General features: G+C 33.0%; 1 protein-coding gene and 1 long non-coding RNA gene across 3 annotated transcripts in view; one reads left to right on the plus strand and one right to left on the minus strand.

Annotated features, from left to right (window-relative positions):
- LOC126884758 (1-phosphatidylinositol 4,5-bisphosphate phosphodiesterase epsilon-1-like) overlaps nt 1-20484 on the minus strand; it is an 890827-nt gene that overhangs the window by 509906 nt on the left and 360437 nt on the right. The gene's annotated exons all lie outside the window — the stretch shown is intronic.
- LOC126884761 (uncharacterized) lies at nt 1225-4384 on the plus strand. The gene is made up of 3 exons (XR_007698148.1): nt 1225-1701; nt 2248-2401; nt 4206-4384. It is a non-coding gene; the product is annotated as an uncharacterized LOC126884761 (long non-coding RNA).

A 20484-nucleotide genomic window follows, 5' to 3' on the forward strand; every position in this document is an offset into this window, starting at 1 on the left:
AGTCTGTGCGTTAGTGCGTTGCCGCTCCTACAATACCTAGAGCAGATTTATCAATGGATTCTTATGTAGTTTTGTCTTCTGAATCCAAATCTGAAAACAGCATTTTGATATCTCTAACCGTCTTCGAGATAATCGACCTCAAAGTCTAAAATGTGACGTCACAATCCTTTTATTTTCTGCCGACACACTAAACGTCAGCTGAAATCATTGCTAGTAAGTAGGCTAGTTTTTTAATATAAATTTGTTAAGCAAAACATATGTTATTTACATTTGAGTTTGACACTTCGTGAATGACAAACTAAATTTTAAATTAAGTATTAATAAAATATCAATGACATTGGATAGTGAATTTAATTATTATATAAAATAAGATAAATAAGATGAAAGCAATAATTTATTAACAACTTTAAAAAGGTTTTTACGAGTATACGGCCTCCCCTTTAATGGAAGTAATATGGTAATGATAAATGGACTGCTTCATTTGTAATGAAATGAAAATTGTTATTATAGTCGGTTAGCTAAACTCAGAAACAACTGGCTAGTGATTTTAGTAGGTAATTTTTTTGTTTTTTGCCAATTTTGCCAAAATTGTAAAAATTACTAATTACTTAGTAATTATTAACTATTTAGTAATTATTTTTTTTGTCGAATTGGCAAAATTACTGACTAAAATCACTAGCCAGTTGTGTCTGAGTTAAGCGAACCGACTATATGAAATGTTGTTTGGAATAAAAAATTATGGTCTTATATGTGCAATTACATCCTTCTAATGGAAAAAAATATTTGAAGATTTTTCTCAAATTATGGATACCAACATTTTCATTCATAACTCTTTTATTTTTAATTTGACGAAGAAAAGTTATTCTTCATAAATAGCTCTTCATGGTCTAAGATTTATGATGCATATATCAAATTTTATTAATTTTATACGAGGTATATAAAAAATATGAATTTCGATCAAGAGTAAAGTACCTTTATAGTTCACAACATTTAAATTAGAATGATATACTTGCACATTAAAACATAATTTTTAACTCTAAACAACTTTTCATAACAGCAATTTTCCATATTATGAATTAAAATACGTAAATAAACAAAGTTTTCGTTATGATAATGCTCGCATTTTCAGCTTGTTTTTTTATTACTGCAGTAATTAGGTCACAGTAACATCGTAAGTCGGAAATCAAAGTCAGAATCGAAAAAGCACGTTCTAATTTTATGAAAATGAAAACGGTCCTATCCCTAACAACACACAACATTCCAGGAATGGACTACCAAAGTTCTATCAATATTTGAATGTCCTGGACATTTAGGGAACATTCGGTGAACATCTGATTAAATTATTCGTGGAATGTTACCATAAGACATTCTGTGAACATACTACCAATGTTCCTATATGTTCATTTTCAAATTCACGGCGCATGTATTTGTGCATGGTGCTTAGAGAGGGCATCACGTGACTAAAAACGACCAATGACCTCACTTCAGACTTCGGTGCTTCGGCCATCTTGACATGCATCTTGGCCTTGGCCACCTTGCCGTGCGTGATCGTTGTTTGTTTTTATTTGTGCTTTTTAAGAATATTTTTTAATTCGGATACTTTTATAATAACTTTAATAGTATTATTAATATAGTGCATAAAATCAGTTGGAGTAGCAGAAGCAATGTAGATAAAAAATCTGCAGGAATAATGTTTCAAAGGTTAGTATATGTAAACAAAGGCATGCCCCTATTTCAGAAAATATCCATTTATTATTTTAATAATTGCGAATAAGCCACAAACTTGCTTATTCCTAACTAAAATAGTAAATAGAGTTAATAACAAACGGATTATTTGTAAAATTAAATTTTTTTTTGCGTTTTTGCTAATGTATGCGTTTATAAACAGGATGGTAGACCACACACTATAATAGTACCAACTAATGAATACACAGTATGAATAGTACAGTCGGTTCGCTAAACTTAGTCTCAGACACAACTGGCTAGTGATTTTAGTAAATAATTTTGACAATTTGGTAAAATTGGCAAAAAAATAACTAAATAGTTAGTAATTTTGGCAAAAATGGCCAAAAACAAAAAAATTACCTACTAAAATCACTAGCCAGTTGTGGCTAGGGAAACGACTATACTAATAAACAATTTCTAAGCTGCTTTTTATAATATTTTGTGAGTTCATTAATCATATTTTTTATTTAAAACTAAAATTTGTTAATAATGCTCAGTAATGCATATATTTTGTATTTTTAGCTTTCCAGAAGATCCTGCAAAGAAGGCATGAAGTATTGATCAGATTTGTTAATAGAGCAGTATGTTCAAAACATTTTTTAGAAAAAGATATTGACAGAACTTCACTTTCAACCGTTTGAGAGACTGTGCTGTTCCAATAGCTTATATCACACAGGTAATATACTTAACCCAATTAAGAATACAATTACAATATACAGTTGGAAAAATTAAAGAATAGGGCTTTTCATTTACAGTCATTTGTTTCGAGCTACTGTCATATGTCGTATAATCCGTGTTGTATTAATATTATACACAGATTATATAACATATGACAGAAGCTCGAAACAAATGACAATCGATGAAAAGCAATATAGGGCTTTGTTCATTGTCATTTGTTTCGAGCTTCTGTCATGTGTCACATATATTAATATATCTACGTCATACGTCTTTGGTTTGTATCATTGATTATATAAATAACGTATGACGTAGATATATTAATATTATGTGACACATGACAGAAGCTCGAAACAAATGACTGAATGAAAAACCCTATAACGATGAACGATCACATCAATCACTTATTTTGTATAGGGCTTTTCATTCACAGTCATTTGTTTCGAGCTTCTGTCATGTGTCACACAATATTACTATATCTATGTCATAAGTTATTGGCATATACCAATGATACAAACCAAAGACGTATGACGTAGATATATTAATATTATGTGACACATGACAGAAGCTCGAAACAAATGACAGTTGATGAAAAGCCCTATTTGCTGTCTTTTTCTATAAATCACAAACGTTTGTTACCTATAGAAAAAGATCATCATCATCATTGGCTCGACAGCCCTTTCTGGGTCTTGGCCTGTTCCAGGATTCTTCTCCACTCTGATCTGTTTCGTGCTTTTTTTCTCCAGTTTTTTATTTTTAATGTTTTTATATCATTTTCTATTTGTTCTAAAATAGAAAAGATAGCAAATACAAAATAAGTGATTGATGTGATCGTTCATGGGTATAGGGCTTTTCATCGATTGTCATTTGTTTCGAGCTTCTGTCATGTGTCACATAATATTAATATATCTACGTCATACGTCTTTGGTGTGTATCATGGGTATATGCCAATAACGTATGACGTAGATATATTAATATTATGTGACACATGACAGAAGCTCGAAACAAATGACTGTGAATGAAAAGCCCTATAGGGCTTTTCATTCACAGTCATTTGTTTCGAGCTTTTGTCATGTGTCATATAATATTAATATATCTACTACATACGTTATTGGTATATACAATAATAGATACAAACCAAAGACATATGACGTAGATATATTAATATTATGTGACACATGACAGAAGCTCGAAACAAATGACAATTGATGAAAAGCCCTATTCTTTCATTTTTCCAACTGTAGATACCGTTGTTCTTCATTATCTACATCAGAGATCTAAGTTGACATTGTTGCCCAATTACAAAAAATTTTTGAATTCATTTTAAGTCCAATATATCACATAATTATTGCGAAGTAGATTATACAAGAAAACAGATTAATATTGAATGCAAATAAATAAAAACATCAGAAATAGAAAACAACAATTAAGTTATAATCTTAAGTTAAAGTAAATAATAAAAACAATAAATATAATAAAACAAAATACTTATTAGTTTGTGAAAAAGCTATTTCTTTGTGGCATTTTTGTAATTATTGTAACTATTTTAATGGGGAAATAAGCCAGAATTTACTTGAAAAAATAACTTTATTATGGTTTCTACTTCCACATCGGACGTCGTTGTCAAAATACAAAATGTTTTATTATTTTCTTTATTAAATATTATTTATTATTTATTTAAATATTATTTAATTTATTATTTATTTTATTATTATTATTATATGCATATTATTACCTGTAAATATTTCTTCTGATTGTTAATTGTAAAGGATAGAAAAATTACCATTTATTTTATTTTCTTTTAGAATCAGCTGAGAGAAGTGGTCTACAAAAAACCAGGAAGGAAATGGAATATGTGGCTATGAAAGGCAAAAGAAAGGTTTACAAAGCAAATGTGACACATTTTTTTATAGGAATATCAGTAAATTACATTAAAAAAATGTATGAAAAGATTTTTTGCAATAAAAATGTTTATATTTATCAAGGATGCATTATTTGGTATGGCCACATATCGTCAGTGATGTGACAATACCTCCTATCTGTTTTTTCATGAGATTTGTAAGATAGACTAAAAACTTGTTTGGGCCACCTCCTGTTTTCATATATTTTTTGACTTGTTTTGCAGTAAATTTAACTATCTATTTACTACAAAACAAGCCAGAACTTACGTATGCAAACAGGAGGTGACCTTAAAAAATGTTTTTCGTCTCCTGCAAACCTCATGAAAAAAGATATAGGAGGTATTGTCACAGCACTGACGATATATTTCAGAGAATGTCTAAAAAATATACTGTGAATGTTCAAAGAACGTTCGTAGACATTCATGGAATGTTCCAACAAGACATTTAGTCTAAAAAATATACCGTGAATGTCCAAAGAACATTCATGGAATGTTCCAACATTCATGGAATGTCCCAACAAGACATTCAGTCTAAAAAATATACTGTGAATGTCCAAAGAACATTCATGGAATGTTCCAACAAGACATTCAGTCTAAAACATATACTGTGAATGTCCAAAGAACATTCGTAGACATTCATGGAATGTTCCAACAGAACATTCTAAGAATATTTAAAATGCTGACACAGCACATTCCAGGGACTTTCCAGGGACATTCGTGTGCATTTGGGGACATTCCAGGAATGTTTGGAATGTCCTGTGAGTACATTCTAGGAACATTCATGGAATGTTTTGTGTTATTAGGGATGTAGCAAAGATTTAACATTAGCTCTTAAAGTGCGCCTAACAAAACGTTACATATACAGTGTACTATACTATGGAGTTGAATCATGTACGTTGGACGTTAAATGTAGAGACAACGAGATGACCTAACGCCTTTGAAATGTGGACTTATAGAAGAATTATGGGGGTTTCCTGGGTAGATAGAGTTACGAACAACGAAGTACTGAGAAGAATAGGTAAAGAGAAGGAAGTTGAACTTACAATTAAAGAAAGAAAACTACAGTATCTCGGACATGTGATTCCGGGTAAGAAGTATATCCTGCGACTCATAATGCAAAGAAAGATAGATGGCAGAAAAAGCATCGGAAGAAAACGAATTTCATGGCTGAAGAACCTGCGAGAATGGTTTGGATGCAGCTCAAAGCAACTTTTTAGAGCTACTGCCTTAAAAATTAAAATAGCTATTATGATTTCCAACCTCCGTAGAGGAGATGGCACTTGAAGAAGAAGAGCATTGTAAGCTTCTTTGTTCTAGCCTTGATATTAGATTGTTACATTCTCTTTGGAAAATAGTGCAAGCAAAAATGCATTGTACTGCGTCATCTATGACGTCACAGTCTATACACAAATCATATGTGGTCTTATTTATTTATTCTACAGGTTCACGATCCAAATGAGCCATGGTCAGTGAGAAATTGTGTAAAATAATAATTTAACCTTCTGAACCTACATTCGAACCATGTTATCATATCAGGTATTAACATTTTAGTCCATTGATTCTTTGGCGTTTATGCCCCCATTACCTAATTGTGCCATATTTGGAGCATGTGTGATCTTATGTATTTCGGATTTTATTTCCAGATAGATGACCGTTGTCTTTGTTATATAGAGGTCCTGTTTCTTCAGCTAGGAGGGAATGGGAAGCGTACCATTTATGAGCTCTGCAAGGCAGTTGCAGAAGTAGTCCGGTATAAGCTTGCTACTTTTATTAAAATCGCACAGGCATGGACTTAGATTTAATAAAGCAGAAAAAAATAGATAAACGTTTGCTAAAATTATTGCCAATATCCTATAGCAGTGGCACTCGAAGAAGAAGAAGTTTACTTGATGTTAAAAAAGTATGTATGTGTATTTGTTATGCTGGGCCACAGTAACGTGAACGTCTAACGTCCATTGTCGTATTAATTAACACACCAAAAATGATGGAATAAACTGCGCGTTAAAGTGACTGGCCACACTTATTTTAGCGCGTATTCAGCAGAAAACGCGTTTTGAATCCAATAATTTCAAGATGGAAGTCGAAGCTGCTACGCTGCCATATTTTGTGAGTGCTTATTGTTTTATGAATTTATTATTTTATAAACGGATCAATCAAAAACCAAGACTCAAAAGAAGATGGTGGATGATAAAAATGCACAGAAACGAACATGGTAATGAGATAAAATGCAAACCAGCTTGTTTTATATACCTCATTCGTTCCCATGCCAGATTTTAACGATTTTTTATATTTATTTAAATGGGTTGTATGGTATCCCATTAATGTGTCTTTTTTTGTCAGATCTTCTACCGTCGCTGGAAAAGATAGTGATTGCACAATTCGACGCCAAGCGTCACCATGAACACCACGATTTTTTATGTGATTTTTGTCGGGGATCCCATAAACAAGGTTCTGTTTCAAACACTGTTAAAAATGTAAATATTTTCTCATTACTCTCCTCCATTTTCGAAGAATAGTATCTACGTATTTCACAAAACAAATTACTCTGCTGCGCTGCAAGCTAGAACTTGTTGAAACAGTGCAAGTGTAGCCACAACAATGCGATAAGTAACGGAGTAACTCCTTTGTAGTGTCGAAAGAAACGGACACCCGATCTATCGCCTAACATTTAACGGCATTAACAATGGCATTAACAAATTAGCGCGCTAAATCATGGCTACACCTAACGCGTTAGTCAAATAACGCGTTAATTAACGGCATTAGATGTTACTGTGGCCCCAGCAATATATGTAGAGTATAAATTTTAATGTCCATTCACGTATTTTCCCGCGTTAGTCTTTTTTCGTAATTTATTTAAAGAAACCTGCAGCAGCGGCGCAAAAGAGCATGATCAAAATATTTTAACTTTAGTGAGTTTTAGCTCGATTATTGAAGTTAGGAAACTAATCGAACTTAAACTAATTCCAAAGTTCATTCTCTGCCCATTACCTTATTCAAAAACAGTAATCGACTTTCCGAACTTTAGTAGGTACCTACTCGGAATAAAGATGAGCTCAAGTTTCTCGTAAAATTTTCTGTTAAAAATAAACAAGATAGGGTTGCTTTTATGCTGCTAGGATGTTTTGGTGTGTAGCTAAGATCAAATTAAATTGCTTACATTACAAATTGAAACTTGTTAACAGGTTACACTATACTCCATTTGGGAATGCATAATAACTCGATGTACCAGTTTTTGTGTAAGGAGGATAATTACAACTTCTTCTTCTTTCTCTTTCTTGTATATAGGCTCTAAAGCTTGTTTCTTCTTTAATAATAGCCTCCTAAATTGTTTAAATTATCGCACCATCTTTTTCTTGGTCTGCCAATACTTCTTCGTCCATTTGGTGACTTATCTCGTGCTATTCGTATTATCCCATCCTCTGCCATTCTACTAATGTGTTCGTTCCACTCCTGTTTCCGTTTTGTCACTTCTCTCCCTATCCAACAAACATTTCACTGATATTCGTCGAAGTATTTTCATCTCTATTGTTTCTAGTAGTCGCCTCGTTTTAGATGTGTCAGGTCTTGTCTCCGCCGTGTATGTCAATATACATAGGTCTAATTGCTGCTTTATAGATTCTTGCTTTTGTGGCTTGTCTTAGGTGTTTGTTCTTCCAGATTGTGTCATTAAGAGATCCCGTCGCTTTACTTGCTTTTTAGCTTTGTTGTCGTACTTCTTCTTCAACATCTTCGTAACTGGTTATATCTATTCCCAGATATCAAAACCTTCTTCTTCTGCAGGTGCCATCTCCGCTACGGAGGTTGGCAATCATCATAGCTATTTTAATTTTTGAGGCAGTAGGTCTAAATAGTTGTTTCGAGCTGCATTCAAACCACTCTCTCAGGTTCTTCAACCATGAAATTCGTCTTCTTCCGATGCTTCTTCTGCCATCTATCTTTCCCTGCATTATGAGTCGTAGGATGCCATACTTCTCGAACCGCATCACATGTCCGAGATACTGTAGCTTCTTTTCTTTAATTGTAAGTTCAACTTCCTTTTCTTTACCTATTCTTTTCAGTACTTCATTGTTTGTAACTCTATCTACTCAGGAAACCCTCATAATTTTTCTTCTTCTTTAAGTACCGTGCCCAAATTTTTAGGCGTGGGTAGCTTCCATAACAATTTGCCGATATCGTTCTCGATCTTGTGCGGCATGTAACAATTGATCTGCTGATAAGCCAGTCCATTGACGAAGGTTTCGGAGCCATGAATATTTCTTTCGACCAATTCCTCTTTTTCCGTCGATCTTTCCATTGCGTATTAACTGCAGCATCCTGTATCTGCTACCTCTCATTATATGCCCCAGATATTCAAGTTTTCTCTTTTTTATCATCTTCATTAAGTCACCTTCGCCTTGACCTACTCTGTTTAAGACTTCTCTGTTTGAAATGCGTTGAACCCAAGATATTCTGAGCATTCTACGATACGACCACATCACAAAGGCTTCTAATTTGTTCATCATGTTAACCTTCATGATCCAGGTTTCACATATAATTTTTCTATAGGACAACATTTCAAAGGCGTTAAGTCGTCTGATTGTCTCTACATTTAACGTCCATGATTCCACTCCATAGTATAGAACACTGTAGACGTAACATTTTGTTAGGCGTACTTTAAGAGCTAATGTTAAATCTTTGCTACATAGGACCTTTTTCATTTTTATAAAATTAGAACGTGCTTTTTCGATTCTGACTTTTATTTCTGCAGTGTAGTCATTATTTTCTGTTATAAGTGTTCCTAGGTAAGTGTACTTTTTTACTCTTTCGATCTGCTGGCCCTCTACTATCAAGATTTCGTTAGTATTATGGTTGTTTTTACTAATTTTCATAAACTTCGTCTTTTTGATATTGAGAGAGAGTCCGTACTCCCTACTACACCTTACTATTTTACTCATGAGTCTTTGCAGGTCTTGTAAACTATCGGCTATTATTACTGTATCATCTGCATATCTGATGTTGTTAACTAAGACTCCATTTACTCTTATGCCGACTGTTTCATCTTCCAGAGTTTCTCGCATTACCTCTTCAGAATAAGCGTTCAATAATAGAGGTGATAGTATGCAGCCTTGCCTGACTCCTCTCTTTATTTCCATTTCTTCAGATGTTTCTTTTTCAATTCTTACTATTGCTCGCTGATTGTAATAGAGGTGTGTTATTAGTCTTAAATCTCTTTCATCTAGGTTTTTATTTTTTAGGATTTCCATGAGTCGATCATGTTTTACTTTATCAAACGCCTTATTGTATTCTATAAAACAGACGTAAAGAGGATGGTTAACATCCAAACATCTCTGTGTCAGCACGTTGAAGGAGAATAATGCCTCTCTGGTACCCATACCATTGCGGAACCCATATTGAGTGTCACTAATATCCAGCTCCATTTTAGAGTGTATTCTGGCGTGGATAATTTTCAATAGAATTTTCAAGGCATGTGACATTAAGCTTATGGTTCGGTAGTCACTGCATTCTTTTGCATTCACCTTCTTTGGCAAACACACAAAGGCTGATGTCAACATTTCTCTAGGGATGATTCCTGTAGTATAGATAGCGTTGAACAGTTCTACTATTATGTCCAGGTTTTTCTCGTTGACCAACTTTATCAGCTCGCTAGGCAATTCATCTGGACCAGCAGATTTATTGGTTTTCATAGAGTTTATTGCCTGACTAACCTCTGATTTGGTTATCTCTGGATCTACATCTCCCGTTTGGCTATGTACGGATGTACTAGCTTCTCTCTGGTCATAAAATAGTTCCTCGATATACTCTTTCCATCGTCGTAGTTTTCGTTTTGTCTCCATTATAATATTTCCATTTTTGTCGAGCAATATATTTGAGGTTCTTCTATATCCTATTCCGGCTAGTTCTTTGACTTTTTTATGTAGGTTGAAGTTGTCATATGTGTTTTGCAGTTATTCTATTTCTTTACATTTTTCAGAGAAATAGGTTTCTTTAGCCGCCCTAATTTTTCTTCTTATTTGATTTTGAAGCTGTTTATAGCGGGTCTTATTAATGGTTTTGTTTTTTCTTCTTTCATTGATCAACTCTAGAATTTCCTCCGTCATCCATCAAACCCTTGATGGATCAAAACCCGATCAACCCCCGATCAAAACCTTGCATCCTGCTTTATTATTTTCCCATCAATTTCGATTTTACATCGTAATGGGTATTAAATGTCATACATTTGGTTTTTTCTGATGATATTATCATATTGTATTTCTTGGCTGTTTTATTGAAGATGTGTGTTCATCTTTGGAAATCGTCTTCTGTCTCGGCGACGTCATCTGTATATCATAATATTTGGATTTCTTTGTTCGCCATTCTGTAACCATGACCTTTACGTACTGCTTCTATTATTTCGTCCATTTTTATATTAAAGAGCAGTGGGCATAACGTCATAACGAGTCACTTTATCTGACTCCGCTTTATACTGGTATAAACTGTGTTAGTTTTCCATTTATATTCGCCTGTATTCAATTATGGAAGCAGATGTTTTCGATGGTTTGTATAATTCTTCTATAGAGTAGGTGTAAGAGGTCTTCGACTTGAATACGATCGAATGCCTTTGTCAGGTCTATAAAACATAGATATGCTGGTTTATTGTACTCGATGGCCTTAATTACAACGATTTATGTAATTCTGTGATATCTTATATAGTCACTATAAAATATATAGAGAAAAGAGAACACAAAATAACGTGGATAATACTGGTAAGAACAGAGGGCAATCAAATAATCCATGTGGTACTTGCGAAAACGAAAACATAAGAAATAAAACAAAAGTATATAAAAGAATTGGGACAGAAACTAAGAATTTACAACAATAAGGATATAGAAAAGGAATATAATAGCATGAAACACAGCATAATACATCATAATAAAAAGTGATGATCAAATAATCCCAAGAAACCAGAAAAGCAAGAAGCGACAAAACCCTGGATGCAATAAAGAGACATGGATTTTTGAACAAATGCAACAGTTGAATAAATATAAAACAACAATATGGCACCACAAAAACCACCATAAAAATATACAGAAAAGATTGACAGAAGATGAAAAAAGAACAGATAATATGGATGCAGAGGAAGACTACCAAGACACAACTACGAATCTAGAATCCATATGGTGCTATGTTATATAAATACTCTGACTGATTGGCTAAGCCCAAAATTTTTTAAAAATATCCATGTTTTTTGAACTATTAGGCCTGGATCCCGCGTACCAAAGAAAAGTTGATTCATAGCAAGCTGAAAATTTGTTAATAGATTAACGGTGTCTAGTCGGACAAACTTTGATGGGTAGGAACACTGGAACAGGGGAAGATTTAACTGTGGAACGTGATTTTAATTGCGGAACGTGTCATCCTGACAAGTTTATGATTGTGAAGACTAGCAGGTTGTTTTTTAGTTTATTCAATAGCAAACTATATGTAATATATGAAAAAATGTTTGTCCAATAAATATGTTGGGCAAATTAATAATTCCGACACGTAGAGCATGTCAAATGACAGGTATTATATTGGTGGTACATAGCAGTCTGATTTTTGCATGAGAGAATAAAGAAAAGGTAACAAATCAATTGAAAGTTCTGTCCGACAGAATACATGGGACGTTTTCGTAGTCTGGCGTTTGAAACCTGCAACCTGTTCCACAATTAAAACTTCCCCTGTTCCAGTGTTCCTGTACATCAAAGTTTGTCCGACTAGACACTGTTAAGCTATTAACAAATGTTCAGCTTTCTATTAATAAACTTTTTTTTAGTACGCGGGATCCAGACTTATATTGTTTATTGTAAACTTATACTGTTTTTAGTAGCACAATATTTTAAACTTAATAGCAAATAAGTCAAATTATAGTAGTGCCATGTCTCAAAATTAATACATCAACCCTCGTATATTAAGTTAAGTTGAAAAAAAAAAGAAATAATTTTTTAGAACATAAAATACAACACAAAAGTGTGTTCATAAATTTATTTTTAATTTCATTGCAGTCTTATCATATTTTTAGGAACCACATAAATCCAAAACGAAGAACAAAAAATCCGATCTAAAAAATGTTCTCTAGCTCTAACTAATTTCCTCATGTTGCATTATTTAGTCGTGAGTGTTTCTCTCGGGGGTGCCTTTTTTACGATAAATGGAACAAATAGGCATACTTTGTAATTATTTCCTACTCTATACGATATATTTTCGCCGCAAGCGTCTCTCAGTGGTGTGCACTCAGATTTGGAAACTCAGTTGAGAAGTTGGAGTATATGTACGGTGACCATATCTTTTTAAAGAAAAAAAAGTACAAAAAACTAAAATGTATTAAAAACGCAAAATGTATCTTGTTATTGGACAAATTAGCTTTTTGGCATTAAAAATAAATAAACTATGTAGCTAAACATAAAAAATTATATCAATTAAACTAAACATAACACATTACATTAACTTTAAAAAAGTTACAAGCCTGTAATTAAGAGTTTTACGATGAGGGACCTGGAATAGCCTCATCTTTCCGGTTTTTTGCATCATTCATATTTTTCTGAACTTAAAATTAATTTAAGAAGGTCCGTCTTCGACGGAAGTAAATGAAACATTTCATACAAATCTCATCAAAATTTGCGTATACCAGCATCGCTGCCTTGAGAGTGGATATGGACATTTTTGTGACTTTTCCGACGTCCAATAATAATTATTTATTACAGAAAATAAACGCTCGATAGCCGCACTAGTACCTGGAATACAAAAAATAAATTCGCATGATATTTGTAAGTTTTTCAGTTTGAATTGATCTACACACTTAAAAACTTTAAGCCATCGATCTTGATTATTTTTTTCTTCTCTGTTCCACTCAGCAATTTTTTCACTTGTAGCCACGTCTTCAAAATTCCCAGTTCGTCAAAGAGTTGATCTTCATTTAACATGGTTGCCTTGATATACAATTTAAAAGCTTCGACAGAATAACAAACATCTTTCCATGTTATTTCACTTCTTGCGAGCTCCACACTCTCGCCGAAGTCAATCGAGGTTCAACAAGTACGAGAGAGAAGACGGCCACCTTGTGTAACTTTGCCTCACTTCGTTCTACTTCCATTCTCTGTCGGTCTGGTCAAAGGGATCTTTGTCGGTATCGCACCGCTCTTTGTCGATATCGCACTTCTTCGGGAAGTAGAACGAGTGTGTAGAGAGGGTACTTCGGACTTCGGTCAACTTTGGCGAAGTAACTTCCCCCAGAGTGTGGAGCCCGCTTTAGATCTATGCTTTTGAATAGTTTAAATTCATGAACATTTGTACTCCAGTTTTCTAGGTAGGTTACACATTTTGTGTAAAAATGTTTCACTTGTGCAGTAAAATTTTGTGTACGACCACGGCATCATAAGCCTGATGTCTCACACACTTAAAATGTTTTTAAAGATCATTCATAAACGCATTTACCAAACACTTGATATGGATATTGAAGAAACCCACTTTGGATTTACACTACTAATCCAGAGATGCTTGGATGTGAACCAGGATATGTACGTCTGTTTTATAGATTACAACAAGACTTTCGATAAAGTCCGCCACAAAGAGCTAATGGACGTCCTCAAAGCAAAACAATTACAATACAATGTCCTTTGAATTATAACAAATCTATATAAACAGCAGGCACACATACGCATTAACGAGAACACATCAGAAGAGTTCGAAATTATAACAGGAATGCGACAGGGGTGTGTATTGTCACTACTACTATTAAATGCATACTCTGAAGAAATTATGAAAAAAGTTCTTGATGGAGAAACAACAGGAATAAAGGTACCTAAATAGAAGGCCAATTAACAACATTAGATATGCGGACGACACTATCATAATAATAGCGGACAACCTCCAAGACCTCCAAAAGCTAATGAACAAGATAGTTGAGTATGGATTATCAGAAAACATCAAGAAAACTAAGTTTATGAGGATGAGGACAAAAACCCAAAATAATGATAAAAGCCTGACAATTAAAGGTAAAACTTTAGAACAAGTTGAAAACTACAACTATCTTGGCACAATAATTAATCACACAAACGATTATTCCAAAGAAATTCAAGTTCGAATAGAGAAGGCAAGAACCAACTTCAATAAAATGAGAAAGGTAGTTTGTGCAAGAGAACTGAAATAATTAAGACTTGAGAGTTAGGCAGGCAAGGTGTTATATTTTCTCGACTCTGCTTTACGGGGTAGAAGCATGGCCAATTAACGCGTCGACTACTAAAAAGTTGGAAGCATTTGAACTGTGGGTGAAGGTACCTGAAGATAGCATGGACCGAGCCTGTAACAAACAACGAAGTCATGAGAAGAGTCAACAAAAGAAAGGCAATATTGGAAACTATCAAGACACAAAAGCTGCAATACCTGGAATATTATACAAAGAAATTTGTTTAAAAAAGTAGTAAAACATAAAAATATTCATTTTTTAGAAAAAATAAGTACATTCGCGTGTCCTTAGAAAGTTTTTAAAGTACATTAGGACAATATTTAAAAAGAAGTACTGTCCTACTTAAATAAGTACATATGGTCACCGTAAGTATATGGAATATTATTTCATGATATAAGAAGTCAATATTGAAGCACGATAATAAACTTTTATGCACTGGAAGTGGTCCCTACCCCCTACCTAGTCCCTAGGTTGCTAAAAATGTTAATTTTGTTTCCAGTATATTTGTTATTATTCTTGTGAATAACTTGTAGAGATGGTTTAACAGGTAATTCCTCCAGATTTTTTGAGTCGCCCTTTTTTTAAACACGAATAGTCAATAATTTTTTTTATGTTTATTAATAATTGTTTAATAAATAAAAAACGATTTTAATGGAAAATGCTTAAATTCTCTTGTTTTTTACAATGTAGAAACTTGAAACTTTTACGGATTGTAGCTAATGATATTAACTATACATAATTTCACTTTTTACGTAAATTGTTTATGTTATGCTTCATAAATAAACAATAAATTTTCAAATTTTGAACGCTCATATATTTGTTTATATTTAAATCGGCGTTTATTCGTGTCAAATTTCAATACGATACGAAACAAAAGTTCAACCAAAACTCGAATTCAAAAAATTCGTGTTTTTGTCGTAGTCTTAGAAAAACTACCGGTAGAGACGTTTTGTGCTACAATTAACATTGGAATTCGTTTTGGCGTATTAATTAAACGCTTTCTTTAGTTCAATCGTTTGGGTCAAATCTTTAGATGTTAATTTGACTGATTTTTCTGCAATGCAAATTGCAAATGCAAATTTTCTTGCAAATTTTTCTGCAATAAAAATTTACAGACATATGCATTCGCGGGAACAATACACGAATAGTCAATAATTTTTTTTTATGTTTATTAATTGTTTAAATACAAGAACGATTTTAACGGAAAATGCTTAAATCCTCTTGTTTTTACAATGAAAAAAACTTGAAACTTTTACAGATTGTAGATAATTATATGAACTATACATAATTTCACTTTTTACGTTAATTGTTTACGTTAAGCTTTTTAAATAAACAATAAAATTTCAATTTTTTTGCCGATTACGACTACTTTTCATGTTTGTACATCATATGATTTATACATATTTTAATAAACATGACGATATATTTTAATGTTTGAAATGTCTAAGACTAAACAGTAAAAAATAAAAAAAAATTAGAAACGCTTTTCTTTAGTTACAAGTGACTTAAATTAAAATTATTATAAAAAAATCAACTAAAAAGCAAAAAATAAAAAAAATTTAAAAAATCTAACACATTCGTTAAAGAAAAGCGTAGGGCGAAAATCGTTTATTCGATGAAGACGCGCCACGCTTTTCTCTGACAAATGTGTTAGATTTTTTCAATTTTTTTTAATTTTTTGCTTTTTGGTTGATTTTTTTATATTTGTAATTTTAGTCACTCGTAACTAAAGAAAAGCGTTTCTTAAAAAAAATGTTTTTTCTACGAGCGTGCAAAAATGTCTACTTTCGCCCACGCATTTTAGTTTAGAAAATTTCACTTTTCCGCACGCGTGTTACTTTTCCGCACGCGTGTTACTTTTCCGCACGCGGTTTTTACTTTTCCGCACGCGTGTTAATTTAGATATAGTTCGTCTAATTTACTTACCGTTGCACGTCATTATCTGCGCCAGAGATCTAAGTTGACATAGTTGCCAAAGTTCAAAAAAATCCTGAATCCATTTTAAATCAAATAGATCACATAATTATTGTAAACGTGGATTATACAACAAAACAAATTAATATTCAATGTAAATAAAAAAAACTTTAGAAATAGATAACAAGAAATAAGTTATAATCTTACGTTAAAGTAAATAATAAAAACAGTATATGTAATAAAACAAATACTTATAGTAAAGAATATAAACAAATATGAAGTGTCATCACCGCAACTGTCAAATAAATGTTACCAATTTATTTTAAAATGTCACCTTCGTTCGATTACAGTTACAGAGTGATCCGAGCAAATGTGTTTCTTAAAAATGGTTTTTAATCCATTTATACAAATTAAATGAAACATACTATTGTGTATATCTTTAGGTTAACATTGATAGAAATCTTCAAATATTATTTCTACGCGTATATAATAAGATATGTCTAGTGGCTGTAATTCCAGTGTACTAGGCAAAGTGATTCTAAAAAAGAACACACCTACCGCCTAAATATTTCGTGTTGGTATCATGTGACGTCACAAGCTATGACGCGGATGACGTGCAACGGTAAGTAAATTAGACGAAGTATATGTTAATATGGCCTTAAAGTAATTTTAATACATGCAATAAACTAATATTTAGATATTATTTACTAATTTATTTCAAATATATCTTATTGTGTTCCTGTTTTAATGAAATTAACGCGAAAATTCAATGAAATAAAATTATTTTGACATAATATTCGAAAGTCAAATCGGTAGACAATAACAGTCGTTTTGAATCATCGTCATGGAAACCAAGATCGTCGTCATGCTAACTAATTATATTGAAAGTTAAGTTTTGACAACCTTGAAAAAAGAATTAATTTGTGTATGTATTTTCATACCTAATTAAATTAATTAAGATTTGGTAATTTTTTAAAGATTCTTAGAAAAAATATTGTTCCTACCTCTTGCAGAAAGTCTCTTTTCCGCACTCGACTGCTTGCCGAACTCCCGCTTCGCGTCGTTCGGCAAACTGCAGTCGCGTGCGGTAAAGAATGACTTTCTGCACTTGTTAGGAAAATAACTATTAATATTTTTTTGTGTAATAAAATGGTAAGTGCACTGTGACATCTTGTATGTGTTTCAGTTTAGTGTAGACATAAGTTGAATAGTTCCTTTATATTCTCTAAAAGTCTGTCTCTTTTAATCTCTGTGGTTTCTATACCAATAATATATTCTCCGGGAGCTGTATTTATTTTCGTTTCCTTCCTTCCCTTTTCCTTTCCCTGCGAATTCCGATCCTTGATTGACTAATATTTTTCCTGATTTTTCTAACTTTTCTATTAGTTGCTTGTCATGATTTTCTTGACTTTTGTATAATTCTGTATATAAGTCTTCTTCTATCCGTAATGCTTCTTTCTCGGTGATGATACTTGTTAATTTTATCCTTAGAATTTTGAGGCTCTTGCTATCTTTAAGCGTTTGTTGGATTTGTTCACTTTTATGCTATCGGTTGTCCTTCCTATTAGAGTTTTGTATTATTTTAATTATTTCTCCAAGTGTATGGAATTCTTTGCATCTATACGTTTTCATTTTGACCTCTTTTCCATTAATGTTTTTGTGTGGAGACATTCTTTCATTATATGAATCATTTTGGCAGTGTATCTTCTGACTTTCTATTATAATGCCATTTAGGATGTTAATTCTGTTGAGATGTATTTCTCTTTACTTCGGTCTATTTTTATCGACAATTTTACTATTATGTGATCGCTACCTGTTGAAACTGATTTGGGAATGTAAACTGCAACTGATCTGCTCCAAAAATTTGCCTCTTGTTAGTGATCATAAAATCTATATCGTTTCTAGTTTTTACGTTCGTTGTCTGCTACGTCGATCTCCGATGTTCTTTTTTGTAGAAGAAGCTGTTCATTTTAAGCTGATTTGATTTTTTTCCAGCAGGAAATTAAGTAAAGTTTCACCGCGTTCGTTCCTGTTTCCAAACTAAATTTTCCCATTGATATTCCTGTTTCATCTGCCGTTGTCCCCGTTTAAGCATTAAAGACACCATATTTCATGGTCTAGTTAGTTATATCATTCAGGGCTAACGACTTTGGGCTTCAGGCCTATTAAATATTAATGGTGAAAAAATAGACCCTTGCACTCTGTAACCTCTGTTAACCTTCATAGTTTATGACACTGTCTCATTTCCTCTTCTATTTTTTCTGCTTCGTAAGGATGTAGTAACGTCATAGAATTTGTTTCCAATTTCTGTTTCTATTTCTGTCCAATTATCTCTCTTCTGTGCATGTTGCTTTACTTTAGATAATGAATAACCAGTCATGTTCTTTATTTGGACCAACCATAGCGATGGTTGGACCAAATCGACGATGGTACGATGCATCGTACTGGAGATCTTCCTCCTCTGGATCTTTTGCCCTCTACGTTGCCTTCATCTGTCATTCGTTCAATGTCTTCTCTTCTAGTTATATGTTCAAAATATCTGAATATATTTTGGTTATTTGTGGTAAGTCCCGTCTACATCACATCTATATTCCGTCATTTATTTCCAGTGCTAAGTGTATACATTTTTGTATTAATAACTAACATAGGTTGTTATTCCTCACTTAAAAATACTAGGACTACTAAGACTATCTCGTACCAAAGATTTTAAAAACAGAGTAGGTACCAGTTTTACAAGAAAATAAAATATATCATTAAGTACAGTGGAACCTCGATAACTCGGATTAATCGGGACCGCGGCCGATCCGGGTTATCGATAATCCGGGTTAGCCGGAGAATATGGTAAAAATTAATAAAATACGGTATACTTAGAGATAAACTCCGTTATAATTGAAATAACATGAAATATATAAATATATGCACAGTACCTACACATCTAAATTATTAAAAACACGCAAACACAAACCTAAGCAAACGGAAGCAAACAATACAAGACTGTACTACACACAATACAGTCACAATCGGAACGATGTTATGAACAGTGAAAACTAAGACCATTGTCTAAAAAAGAATTTTTTAAATAGTCTTTTAGTCTTTTTTAAACAATGCTAAGGCAGTTTGAAATAAATAAAGGAATAACAGGTGCCTGTTGTTTCCGATAAATCCGAGACAATGACCGTCGCTCTGCCGCCGCCGCCGTGTGCCATGAGTCATTTTTACTATCGTATACATAGCTTAAATTACACAAATACACATTATCTCTCAAATATTATATTACATACTATCCTTTGCAAGATAATTCCGATGAAATTCCCCAGATTAAAAGACTGGGCCGATATCAAGCACAAAATAATCTGAGGAACTCCATCCGAATTATCTTGCAACGGATAGTACATTGTTATTGTTGAAATGTTTGTCTGATGAAAATCGGTCCGGGTTAGCCGGACTTCCGGGTTATCGGGGGCCGACTTATCGCGGTTCCACTGAATTTAAAAAACAAAACTATATTTTAAGCCAACCATTTATTATATTTTTAGTCAGTGTAAAATCTTTACATTTTATGTATTTTTTCTTGGATTCCTTTTAGAGACTACCACTAGTAACCTACATTCCTCCACCAATGAAATCTTGTATTTCTCAAGAGTATATCACATCGTGTATTGTATTCCCTTCCGCTGCGCTGTGCTGATTTAGAGACAGCTGGATACAAAAAACGGATCTACTGCTTTTATATACTACAATACGTTCATGGAATTTCCTGGAGTTTTTTATTTTACGATAAAGATCTGGGCCGTGTGTTAATTATAACTTTTTAGGCTGAAAGTGGATAAAAATGTTGATAAATAGTATATTACAGAACGAACAAAATCCACAAGGAACGGATTTTCCTGTAGCTGGCTGTATACCATCAATCACAAAAAAATTTATGAAAAATTCTTTATAAAATATAAAATTTATTAAAATCCGTTTAAGGGCGACATCACAGGACGTTTTCGATATTTAAAATATCATTATCAGTGTTTAGAACTGGTTGATCACAAGCTGAGCCACTAAACTTTGGTTGGGTGGC

This window comes from Diabrotica virgifera, chromosome 5 (genome assembly GCF_917563875.1).
Source record: "Diabrotica virgifera virgifera chromosome 5, PGI_DIABVI_V3a".
NCBI lineage: Eukaryota > Metazoa > Arthropoda > Insecta > Coleoptera > Chrysomelidae > Diabrotica > Diabrotica virgifera.